General features: G+C 43.3%; 1 protein-coding gene across 7 annotated transcripts in view; it reads left to right on the top strand.

Moving 5' to 3' along the window:
* The window catches only part of MBD5 (methyl-CpG binding domain protein 5), a 253,117-nt gene that overhangs the window by 12,028 nt on the left and 228,072 nt on the right, over positions 1 to 13,017 (top strand). The window lies entirely within an intron of this gene.

Below are 13,017 nucleotides of genomic sequence, written 5' to 3' on the forward strand. Positions count from 1 at the left end.
GAGCTATTGTGCTTGGTCCTACTGTGAGGGTAGGGGACTGTTCTTAATGACCTCATGAAGTCCTTTCCAGGTCTAATATTCTATGCAAAGTTACTTTCTACTAGCTCAGCATGGCAAAAAGTGTGTGTGTATGATTAAGGATTTAAGTGGAAATTTACAGATTTTGTCATTTATAGGAAACCAGTGCACTATTTATAAATAGTGGACTTTCTTATTTATATTATGTATATTTCATGAATGATTTTTTTGTTCACTATTAGAAAAATGGAAATAGAAAAATATTTCTCAAACTTCTTGAATATTTATTTTGGTTGAAATCATCAAAGTTTAGATGTAAAGGTTATAAATACACTGATGAGATATTAATGAGTTTGTATCAGTGACAATCATTTAAGATATGAATCCTTTTGATGAGTCTATACCTTGAACAGCAAAAGAGTTAAGAAGGATCACTTCTACTTGTCATTAATTTGGAAGAAATTTCTCTTACTTGAGAGAGAATTATGTTTGTTTTCAGTCCTGAGACTGAAATGAGACTCCATCCAGACTAGGAGTCTTCACCAGTATATCATAATGTATCATCAGGCAAGTTTTCTACAAGCATTTGCCATGCTATGACAAACCCACTGGTCTGTCTAGTCCAGTGTGCTGTCTCTGGCAATGGGGAGAATCAGATGTACACAAATTCTAACAATAGTTGGTTGTTGATCAGTTTGACTGTAGTTTTTACCTAATCTCTGTTGATTAAAGGTTGGCCTATGCCCTGTAGCATTGATGTTTATATCACTTCCAAGCCATTTGAGAGGCTTCCTTTCTTTTTTTTTCCTACCTTTTGACTTCTGATCCTGTTGAATGTTTGTATTTATTCGTACCCAGTCCTCTTTTTTCCCTGCTAAGATCTTTAACTTAAGTATATGTATGTTCCCCGTTATTGTGATATCTGAGCAAATTACTTTAACTGCTCAAGTGAAACGAAGTCTTATACTAAACTTGATGACATTTGTATATCTTCATATAACTTTTGAGCTATGCCTCCATACATTTCAAAATTTCAAGGAATCTGCTAGACATCAGTGGGCACAATCCAACCGACTTGATGCAATTGGCAGACTTGAAAAGCCTGATTCACAGAACCACTTCAGCCCTTGTAGCTACCTAAGCATATCAGAGGAAAGAGCTTAACTTGATGCATGGGTGCATTGTCCATAGCCTAGAAATAAACACATTTTACAGAGAGGGTTTATTTGGGTTGGGACGAACAGGAAGCAGAGTAGTCAGTAGTGGGTAGGTGGAAGCAGCAACAATTGTGAGAAGTGGCAACAGTAGACTTGGAATGGAGTATAAGGGAAGAAAGCACTTGGTGAGGAAAGCAAGAACTTGGAGGTGGGGGTGAGTAGGAGGTTTGTGTACGGTGGGGGAAAGCAAAGCAAGGATCTTAAGGGAATAAAGGATTGCAGGTGGTGAGGATGAGAAAGCAGGGACATATATAGCAGGCAATTGAGTGACTGAGTAAGCATGACAGAAGATACCTGGAGTGGAGATGGGGACAGAGAAAGATTTAGAGGAGAAGGAATAGAGATGGAAAGGAATCACATAGTGCCTCTGTCATGGGGTTGGAGAATGCACAAAAATAATATGTGGAGAGGGACATGGGGGGGCACGGATTCCATGGCATGATGGAAAGGATGGGTAAAGAGTAGTTTCTGAGGGTGGGAAATAAGGAATGCAAGGGAGCCCCTACTAGGTGCAATGTGTTTAGCCCACAAATGTTGTCCCCCCTCTAACATTTATCCTCATAACTCCCTTGTGAGGTAGAGAAGTGCTATTTATTTCTATATTCTTGATCAGTGTTTTTCAAACTTGGGTTTCAGGGCCACCATGGTAAGCCGCTGGTGGGCCTGTGCCACTTTGTTTACTTAACATGTCAGTAACCACGGAGCCTCACAGTGCCCATTGGCTTCGGTTTGCCATTTCCAGCCAAGGGGAGGAATTGGTGAACTGTAGCCAATGGGAGTTGTGAGGCCCCGTGGTTACAGACCCATTAAGTAAACAAAGCGGCGCAGGTCCACCAGCAACTTACCCTGAGGCCCTACAACCCACGTTTGGAATACGCTGGTGTAGACTGAGCTAGGAGGTGAATTAGACATGGATTTCTAAGGTTCCAGACTAGTGTTATTACTGGGCCACTTACGGCCTCACCTTGGCCTCAGTGCTGTCTTATGGCAATGAACTCCAAATGCTAATTGTGTTTAAAAAAATCTATATTTGTTGCCTTTTGGTTTTATTAAATGTCCCCCTTTTCCTTGAATTATTTTTGCATTCTAAGAAGGGGTGAATAGACATACAGGAGAAACTCAGAGTTACAAACACTCGGAAATGTGGAAGAAAAACGTTGCTTTCACTTTTTTTTTTCCCCAAGAACTTTACGTTTTATGCAATACTCTATTGCATTGGCGCTTTCTCTCCCTTTCATGCTGCCTGATTGTGTACTTTTGATTCTAAAAGGGGTTGTGTGGTTGACTGGTCAGTTGTAACTCTGGTTTTCATAACTCTTGAGGTTCTTCTATAGCGAGTGTACCTCCTCTTTACTCTTGATCATTTTGTATACTTTCCCATATTGCTTATTTCTGTTCCCTAAAGTAAATAGGCCCAGTCTCTATTCATGTGGAAGCTATTCCATGCGTTTGAACTTCCTGGTTGCTTGTCTCTGAATCCATTCCATTTCTGCTAAATCCTTTGTGAGAACACAAGATGAGAAGTGAGTACAATTTTCCAGTTGAAAGAGTACCACTGATTTAATATACCACTGATACACTGACTTTCTAACAATTCACTATTATGCACCTTTGGCACATAGCCCATCAGGGTATTCTGTTGGTGGGCCTCGAGACATTTTGTTCATGTTGACCATTCACAAGCATTGCCCCACTGCAGCTGTCAGCGAACCATCCTGGGGCAAAGTCTAGACTACAAGCCTCTTTTGAAATAGAGCATCTAGACTACAAGCAGATTTTTCGAAAAAAGTGAGCCGCTTTTTCGAAAGGGTTTAGATGCTATCTTTTGAAAAAGCACAGTTTGCATTCAGTAGTACCTTTTTTTGAAAGAGTACTTTTGAAAAAAGGCGTTATTCCACGATTGAAAAAACTGCTGCTTTTTTTCAATTTACTTTCGAAAGAACATGGCAGCAGTCTAGACGCAGGTGAAGTTTTTTCGAGAAAAGGCTACTTTTTTAAAAACCTGTAGTCTAGACACACCCTGGGAGCTGTGGTGGTTGTGCCTGCAGATGGTCAACGTAAACAAAATGTCTCTGGGCACCCGTGACTTACCCTTATGGATCAAAGGTGTTTGACCTCTGATGCATACACACACTCCTCTTGATGGGATGGAGAGAAGCTGAATAAATATCTGGATAAAATAATTGCAATCATAGTTATAATGGGCAGAAGCTAATTGTGATGTGGTAATGTAAAGGGGTCTTATAACTCTCTATTTTTTAATCTAATAATTGTTCACTTGAACATGGTGGTCAAATGCATGGCCTATGTTCTGAGGCAAAATACCTTAGTGGTGACATAAGTTCCATTGGAATAACATAGTTTTGCTCATATTTGAAATATTTAAAAAAATAACAAAAAATCTAGAGGAAATTAAATAAAAATATAAAGCTTGGATGTACTGCCATGGGGGGAACTAACGGATCTAATATGTGTAATTTGAGTAATGGACAAACAATTTGAATGGTAACTGTTCCCTGAATGCCTTGAAATTGATAGCTAACTAATTTATAAACACCTGTGGGAACTGTTATCCTGGGGATTTGTACAATGCACAGCTTAATGGAGTTTCATTATTGACAAGACTCTTGACATTACCTTAACATAAAATAAGTTTTATTAATAAAACAAAGTAGCTTCAAGCCCACAAAAGCTTATGCCCAAATAAACATGTTAGTCTTTAAGGTTCCACAGCACTCCCCATTGTTTTTGCAAAAACAGATTAACGTGCAAAAAATTGTTTTTGCACAAAAACCTGCAGAGTGTCCACACCTCAAGTGTGTTTTTGCACAAGAAAATCGACAGAATAGAGGGCTTTTTGTGGTGTAGGTATACCTCCTACACGGCATAACTCCTTTTTGCACAAGAGATCTGGCACAGAAAGGTGTGTGTGGACACTCAACAGGGGTTTCTTGCGCAATAAGAGCCTGTCACAAAAAGCACAGGTGCTCTGATGGCCCTTCACACTTTCTTGCACAAGAGTGTCCATGCAGTGTGGATGCTCTCTTGCACAAAAGCACATTGCTTTTGCAATGTGCTTTTAAGGTGTGGATTCACTTTTGCGCAAGAAGTTTTTGCGGAAGATCTCTTCTGCAAAAAGCTTCTTGTGTAAAAATCCTGATGTGTAGACCAAGCCTTAGGCTGCGTTTATACTATAAGCCTCTTCTGTAAGAGGAAATGCAAATGGAGCGCTCGTTTGCACATGTGGCGCTCTCATTTGCATTTCCTCTTCGGATCCCTTTTGCGCAAAAGGTTTTTGCCGTTTACAAATGTGCATTCATTATTAGCATTTCTTAATCATTTTGGCATTACATCTTCCTTAGATGAGTGCTGAAGTGCACTGTATCTTCCTTTATGCAGAGCAAAAAAGGATTTGTGAAAAAGAGGCTTGTCACCACATAAACCGCTATAGCAGCACCACTGCAGCAGTGCTGCTATAATGCTTCAGTGAAGATATGTATCTATGCCAATACCAGGGGTTCTCCCATCAGTATAGAAAACTCATCTCTCTGAGAAGTGGTAGCTAGGTCAACCAGAAAATTCTCCCATTAACCTGATGCTATACATCAGGGCTTAAATCGGTTTAACTGCATTGCTTAGGTGTATATATTTTCACACTCCTGAATGGTAGAGTTACACCGACCTGATTTCCTACTTGTACACCAGGCCTTGGGCAAAACAGCTCCACACTTCTGTATAAGATTTGTGAACAGAGGGTCCAAAGAACATTTTATGAACAGAGCCATACAATTCCTAAGGCTATTCAATCCATCCTTTCAAGGTCAAGGTGGTTTTTTTTATCCTTTAGATTAAATTTTTGAGAAAAGTAGCTGTCAGAAGTAGCTTTATAGTTCTCCTTTGCTGAACTGATACTATATTTAATTTTACTTCAGCAGATTTTGATACAAGGAGAAGGAAGAAAACCATTGAATATGAGTAGGGCAAACAAGAAACTCCCAGGGTTATTAAATATTTTCAAGGAGAAAGGGAAGTCATACAGTGTGTTTACTGAAGTTCCTAATGTCAGCATCTGAGAGTCCTGCAACAGATTATCTTGAGCCAACATTAGTTAACTCTGGAAAAGACATGAATGGAACACTGTTTGTCCTGTTGGTAAACGAATAGATATTAAGATATTAGACCATTATGAAACTGCATTTGCTTAAGATATCTTCTTGGCTCTTCAGTGCTGTAGTATAAAAGAAGTTTAAGGGAGTCCTATTAATGCCTTGACATAGATATTTGCTTAAAATACACTTATTTTTGTTGTTAGACATGAATTATTGGTGGAGTGATAGCAACTTCATAGTTAAACAGAAAGCCCTGCATGACTTTTAACACACATTTTTGCAAAGTACTCTAAAAATCTTGTGCATACTTAGGTTGTCCTGAAAATTGCTTTGTGTCATCAGAACCCAACACAGGGCTAATGATACTTATTTAGGTTCTTTTGATCAAGGGATTATTAATATAAAGTGGCAGGGAACAAAGCTCCAGTAAGCACATTTTTTGTTTGTTTTTGTTCATGCCTATGGCTCCGTCTTTTGGACTGATCTGTTCCAAACTGAGATTACCCAACTGGATATGATCTTGTTTAGTGTCCAGCACCCTTCTCAGGGAAGAGATATTTAATAAGATATTACTGTGGTTGTCAATGTGTGGTCCGCAGACCACTAGTGATCCATGCCCATCTTGCAGGTGGGTCACAGGTGTGGGACTCGGCCCCACCTGTACAGTGGGGAGATCCTTCTGGCGCTATAGCACTGCGGCTTCCCCCACCCCGCGTGGTTTGAGGGCCAGCACCAGCTTCCTACTGGTGGGGGATGGGATCCTCAAGCCTCATGGGCTGGATTTGGCTCATTGGGGGAGGAAGCAACTCTGTGCGCTACTGCTCCCCTTTCACCAGGGCTGTGGGAATGGCATTGCAGGAAACTGCTCACCTGAAGACTTTCCCTGATACTCCTGATACTGGGGTATGGTGCCTAGGAGAAGCAGGATGTGTGGAGTCCGGAGACCCCATATCCCCATCACCTTCACACACACCCTCTCCTACTGAGACACCCTGCAACCTGCTCCTGAACCCTTCCTCCTGCCCAGACCTTACACCCCACCTCTTCTCCAAACCCCCCCACCTTCAACCCACACCTTCACTCTACCTCCCATCCAGACCTCACACCCTGACTCCTGTTAAATCCCATCTCCCACCCAAACCCTGCACCACCATTTCTATCCCACTGCCTGGCAGCCCTCTCCCACACACTGAGCTCCTCATTTTTGGTCCCACCCCAGAGCTTAGAAGGCCCCACAAATTCCACTAGTCTTGGGACCCCAGCAGAGTTAATCTGGCCTGTGAGAAGCTCTGAACTTCTGTCCTCCCTCCCCTGTGCCCCCCATGGGGCTAGAGCATGAGGGGAGTGAGATGTCTCAGTTGGGGGCCATATTTGTGAGGGTTCCTTACCTCTACCATAAATAAAGGCAATGTTGAAACTTTTTTGTTTTGGACATAAATTAATATTTATTTTAGTAAACTAACATGATAAAGTTAAAACACTTAATCTGTTTAATGATTTTTATTTCCTTTCTTACCGGTTATATATGCTCCCTTATATTATAGCTCCATATTTATGTTTTTATGCTCCAGTGGCCTTATAAGAATAATTTGGTATATAAAGTATTGAGATAAGTGAAAGCATTTTGTCACCTTAGGTAGCCTGCTGGTGGTTTGCAGAAAGGTTTGCATTGAGCAGGGTGGGCCACGAGCCAAAAAGGTTGAGAACCACTGAGTTATTATATGGTTTGTCTAGCTCTGTAAATTGACATACATTTGTAATGCGCACTAGAGAAAGTGATTTGTGCATGCTCTGATACTGGGGCACCTTGAGCCTGATAGGGTGTTATGTGGCTATGAAATATGTGAACTCAGCTCATGTCACAATGACTTGGAGCAGACTTGACTCAAGTATTGCCCCTAACCTGGCTACTGTCCACGCACAAATGTCTCCAGCTTGAATTAAGTGACACTAGCTGGCTTGTCAAGGGCTAGGGGTTGAAAAATGAGTGTTACTGATGGTCTGTCTCAGTGATTCTCAAGCTGTTCCCAAACGCCTATTTTAATGGGGTCACAATGCCTGACTAAGACTTGTTCGGACCTGGGGCTGGAGCAAAGCCAGAGCCTGAGCCCCACCGCCTGATATTGAAGTCGAAGTCCAAGGGCTTTAGCCCTCAGTGGTGGGGTTCAGAATGTGGAACCCCTTCCTGGTGCTGAACCACTTACATATGGCTTTCCCCACTCCCTCCTCCCTCACAGGAAAGTGGGACCTGGGCTTTGACCCTGCCACCCAGAGTAGCTGAGTTTAGGCTTCAGTTTCACTTCTTGGGGTCATGTAATAATTTTTTGTTGTCAGAAGAGGGTCATAGTGCAGTGAAGTTTGAGAACCCCTGCTCTATCTAATAATGTGTGGGGATGCAACTACAAGCTGTATCTTAAATTAGTTCAATTTATCATCTGTTAATCTAATCACTCTGCTAATTCAGTCACTAAAGTAGCTTGTGTTGTTTGCAGTGACTGTTCTGACTTGAACTAAGCTAGGATGAGTGTATTAACTTAGAGGTACAGCTACACTTTAGGGATGTGAACAGGAAGTCGGTTAACCGGTGCCTAATAACAGTCGGGTAAGACTGACCGTATTGCAGGCCAGCAGTCCTGTGGGGCTGCGGGCTGGGACCTGCTGAGTCTGAGCTGGTCCCACTGTGCTGTGAGTGGGGAGGCTGGTCCAGCCTGGTTCCCAGACCGTGGGATCCCACTTAACCCCCTCCTACATCCTAACTCCCTCCCGTACCCTGTGTGCCAGCCCTGACCTTGCTCCACCATGCTAGCTCCCTCCTAGATCCCACACCCCAACACTGAGCCCCCTCCTGCATCATAACTTCCACCCAGACCTGCATCACCACCACAGCCTCCTACCATGAGCCCACTCCTGTACTTCAAACCCCTTAACACCAACCTGGATCCCCTTGCATCCCAAACACCTCATCCCCAGCCCCACCGCACAGCCTGCTCCCCCCGCCAGAACCATTATCTCCAGCAACCTGGAGCCTCCTCCCACACTCTTAACCCATCAGCTCCAACCCATCAAAGACCACTCATGTGCAGAATGAATTTTGTTATGTGTGCCAATATCTAAGTGATGTGTTGCACATCATCTCCATGGTGGGCCACAAGCCAATCTCTATTCCATCAGAGATTCTGGTGCATATTTGGGCAGCTCTCACACACACGCTCACTCCTCCTCCCTCCTCCCCTTCCCATGCTATGATGGTTATGCTGCTCTTTTTTTGTACACTAGCTCAGTCAGAGATAATGCAGATACGTCTCCTTGACCTGGAGCTCAAACTACACGAGTGTGTCTAGACTGGCAAGATTTTGTGCAAAAGTGGCTGCTTTTGCACAAAATCTTGCTGCCTGTCTACACTGGCCGCAAGTATTTGCGCAAGAACACTGACTTTGTACTGTACAAAATTAATGTTTTTTGTGCAAATACTCTGACGCTCCCGCTCAGGGATAAGCCCTCTTGCTCAAGTATTTTTGCGCAAGAGGGCCAGCGTTGACAGGCAAGTTAATTTCTTGTGCAAGAAAGCCCGATGGCTAAAATGGCCATCGGAGCTTTCTTGCGCAAGAGTGTCTACACTGGCACTGATGCTTTTGCGCAAAAGCAAATCTTTTGCGCAAAGGCACATGCCAGTATAAACTCTCTCTTGCGCAAGTACTTTTAACAGAAAAGCTTCTCTGTTAAAAGTATTTGCGCAAAATCATGCCAGTCTAGACGCAGCCCAGATGTACCTGAGAGTGTAAGTAACTTGACGTAACAGGGTACTATGATTCCAAAGATTTGTCTTCACTACAACTAGGTCACCACCACCAAGTTCAAATCGTACATTCAGCGAATTTCTAGCAATGTTTGTTGTGCAGATTTTCCACTTTGGCTTGCTTTCTGTGGTGGCTTCAAATTGGCTTCTTCAAAAATTTTGCTCCACGATCACATATTCTAGAGAAGCAGTAGTAAATTCCATAGTTAAGGATGATCAGAGCTTTCTGCTTAAAATTTTAAAATTCCACATGAATTTGAAGATTGTCTTGAATATCAGTGTATTGCAGCAGGAATTGGGGTGTTCTTTGCAGATTTGGGGTCATTTGATCAGGGGGTTCCCGAGGAGCAATACCTTTGCCTACATCTGCCAAACATAAGCTGCTTGTAGAATGTTTAGATCAGAGCCGGGTTCGGGCGATCTGCGGATGCGCAGAACGATCTGCGCGTGTTCAGATCGCTGGACAGTGCGGCTGGCGAGCGGGGCTCGCCGCAGTTTGGCGAGCCCTGGTTTAGATTCTTACAATCTCAAGGGGAAAACTAATGTTTTTATTCTCAAAGTTTATATTATGTGACTAGCCCCAGAATCATCTATTCAAGGTCAAGTTTAGAAATGTTCATAAATTATATTGTACTATGAAAGCTTCAGCACCTTTTCTTAAAGTCACTTCACATTTCTGCAAGCCTATTTTGAGCTGAAGGACCGCATGTTTGAATTCTCTTGTTAGGAGATATTGCATGCTGTGCAAAGTTCTGTTCTTGACTAGTCTTTAGTGTTATGTCTGTGATGGGGCATGCCAGTCCCGCACTGAACAAAGGAAAGTAGAGCACACCTATGGGTGGAATATGCCCCTCTCCTGCGACCCTACTGGGCATGCTCCCAGTGAAGCCCAGGTATAAAAGCCTGCAACACAGCTCATTTGGGGCTGACCTTGGGAGGGGAAGGAGCTCCTGTCAGAGCACCAGAGCTGCAGCTACTGCCACTGATGCTGCCAACACTGCCCTTGAGATGATATCTACCGCCTCACTGGCCACGACTTACAACTAATCTTGCTGCCGTCACCGCATGCACAATTGCTGTAGGACCAACCAACCCAGCCACCGACGCGGGACCTGGACATGATGGTAGGGTCTGCGGTAGCTAGGGGGGCGGGGCACGGGAAGTGATCTGGTGGGCTTGGCGCATTTTGGGGAGAGGTCCCTGCTGAGCCAGTGGTGGGAACTGCCCACCACTGATAGGGCCCTGGGCTGGGGCCCAGAGGAGAGGGAGGGCCCTGGGCTGGGGCCCAGAGGAGAGGGAGGGCCCGGGCCCTCCTACCCAATCCCTCGCTGCGTAGCTCCCGGACTCAGAGCGGAGCAATAGTGATTTGGCCTCTGGGCCTGCGGGACAGTGATTTGGCCTTTGGGCCTGCAGAGCAGAGCCCGGAGCCCAGGGTTGCTAGGTCAGGGAGAGACCCGGAGTAAGGCAACCTGATACAGTCTGTGCATCACACGAGGCTCTTTTTTGGAAGCTTGAATGGTGTGTGCAATCTGGAGGAAGTTCATTATTCCCACAGATGTACCTACAAAGTTATCTGCTTAAGTCTCATCTGGGGCATTTTGGGATCCTGAGAATTCATCAAGTCCAGTCCCTTGAGCGGAGACTGGACCAAGTAAATCTCTACCATCCCCGACAGGTGTTTCTCTAAGCTGTTCTTAAATACCTCCAATGATAGGCTTCCACGGGAGGCTGTGGAATTCCTGTGTGATGGGGCACAGTCACAGAAGTCCCCTTGTCATTGTTCCCAATGTGCTGATCATGTCACTGATGCCTGCTTCTTGCTCTCTAGAGCTCCCCACCATCCTGTCCTGCTGGGCCAGATCCTCTGGTCTCCCTCAAGCAAGGCACAGAGTTGGGATTACTTTCCCCCTGCAGAATAACCTGGCATTGAACCGTTTCAGCTCTGGGAGGATACAATTCTAAGTCTCAGCACCCAGGAAACCAATCCCCAAAAGGTATCAAACCTCCAATCAATCAGTTGTTCTCTGTGTAAAAGTTTTACACAAGGAAAGCTCATGAGGATGGTCGCTCCCTTTATCAATGAAAGAGAGAGATGTACAGTGGTTGCTTCCTTCTTCCCTCCCACCCCAGTAACAGTTATTTACACTGGGCCTGCCAAATAAACAAAAATATTTTTAAGTACAAACAGTAGGATTTAAGTAGTAGCAAGTGAAAACTGACACATCACAGTAAGTTACTCAATTACAATGAATAGAAAACTCATAGTTCTAATTCACTAAGAAACCTATTACAGGCAAATTCTTACGGTAAACAGCTGTTCTTTTTTCAGGCATAAGCTTCAAGTCAGAGATGGGTTTTTTTATTCTGACATGGATCTTCAGCCTTTTGGAGTTCTTCAAATAACATCTTAGGGTGTGTCAGGCAGTTCCAAAAGGAAGTTCCAGAGGAAGACTATGAGCTGATAGCTTTCCATTGCTTAAATAGACTCTCCCTCAGTGTGGAAATATTTTGTTTGGCATTCCGTTTCCCATGGAAAGCATCATGTTCAAAATGGATTCTGGTACCAGCTGGCATGGTCACATGTCTTTCTAGGCCAACCACCTTTGGATTTACAGGACAACAAGGCTGTTCACAAATTGTTGAGTTGATCACCAAGCCATTAACCTTCTGGAGCACCAGTAATGGCCCTCATTAGCACATATAAAACTATAAACAAATTCATACTTGATATTTCTAACTTCACATACTAGAATGATACATGCACTAAAATAGCATATATAGATCTAGCAGATTGCAACATGAAAATTGATAGGTCACATGAAATATTTTGTTTAAAGCTTCTTTGAGCTATGCATATTCATATTCACAATCCAATGTTTATAAAGCATGGAGGGTATCGCAACTTATTACAGAGATTAGCTATTTTCGTAGTTTAAAGTTTTTTCTTAATATCTAACTAAAATCTCCTTTTTCATGTGATTTCAGAAGGTTGAAAAAGCTACCAGAGGAGAAGCTGTTCTGGATTTGGTTTTAACAAATAGGGAGGAACTAGTTGAGAACTTGAAAGTGGAAGACAGTATAGGGGACAGTGATCATGAAATAATAGAGTTCATGATCTTAAGGAAAGGTAGAAGGGAGACCAGCACAATTGAGGTAATGGATTTCAGGAAGGCAGATTTTGATAAGCTCAGAGAACTTGTAGGTAAGGTCCCATGGGAAGCAAGACTGAAGGGAAAAAACAACTGAGGAGAGTTGGAAGTATTTCAAAGGGACGTTGTTAAGGGCCCAAAAGCAAACAATTCCGCTGTGTAGGAAAGATACAAAATATGGCAAAAGACCAGCTTGGCTTAACAAGGAGATCTTGCATGATCTCAAAATAAAAAAGGAGTCATATAAAAAATGGAAACTAGGACAAATAACAAAGGATGAATATAGGCAAGCAACACGGGAATGCAGGGGCAAGATTAGAAAGGCAAAGGCACAAAATGAGCTCAAACTAGCTACAGGCATAAAGGGAAACAAGAAGATCTTTTATAAATATATTAAAAGCAAGAGGAAGACCAAGGACAGGGTAGGCCCACTGCTTAGTGAGGAGCGAGAAGCAGTAACAGGAAACTTGGAAATGGCGGAGATGCTCAATGACTTCTTTGTTTCGGTCTTCACCGAGAAGTCTGGAGGTGTGCCTAACGTAGTGAATACAAGCAGAGAGAGGGTAAGTTTAGAAGATAGGATACACAAAGAACAAGTTAAAAATCACTTAGGAAAGTTAGATGTCAGCAAGTCACCAGGTCCTGATGAAATGCATCCCAGGATACTCAAGGAGCTGATAGAGGAGGTATCTGAGCCTTTAGCTATGATCTTTGAAAAATCATGGCAG

This window comes from Pelodiscus sinensis, chromosome 7, assembly GCF_052426305.1.
Source record: "Pelodiscus sinensis isolate ZL-2025 chromosome 7, ASM5242630v1, whole genome shotgun sequence".
Classification (NCBI taxonomy): domain Eukaryota; kingdom Metazoa; phylum Chordata; order Testudines; family Trionychidae; genus Pelodiscus; species Pelodiscus sinensis.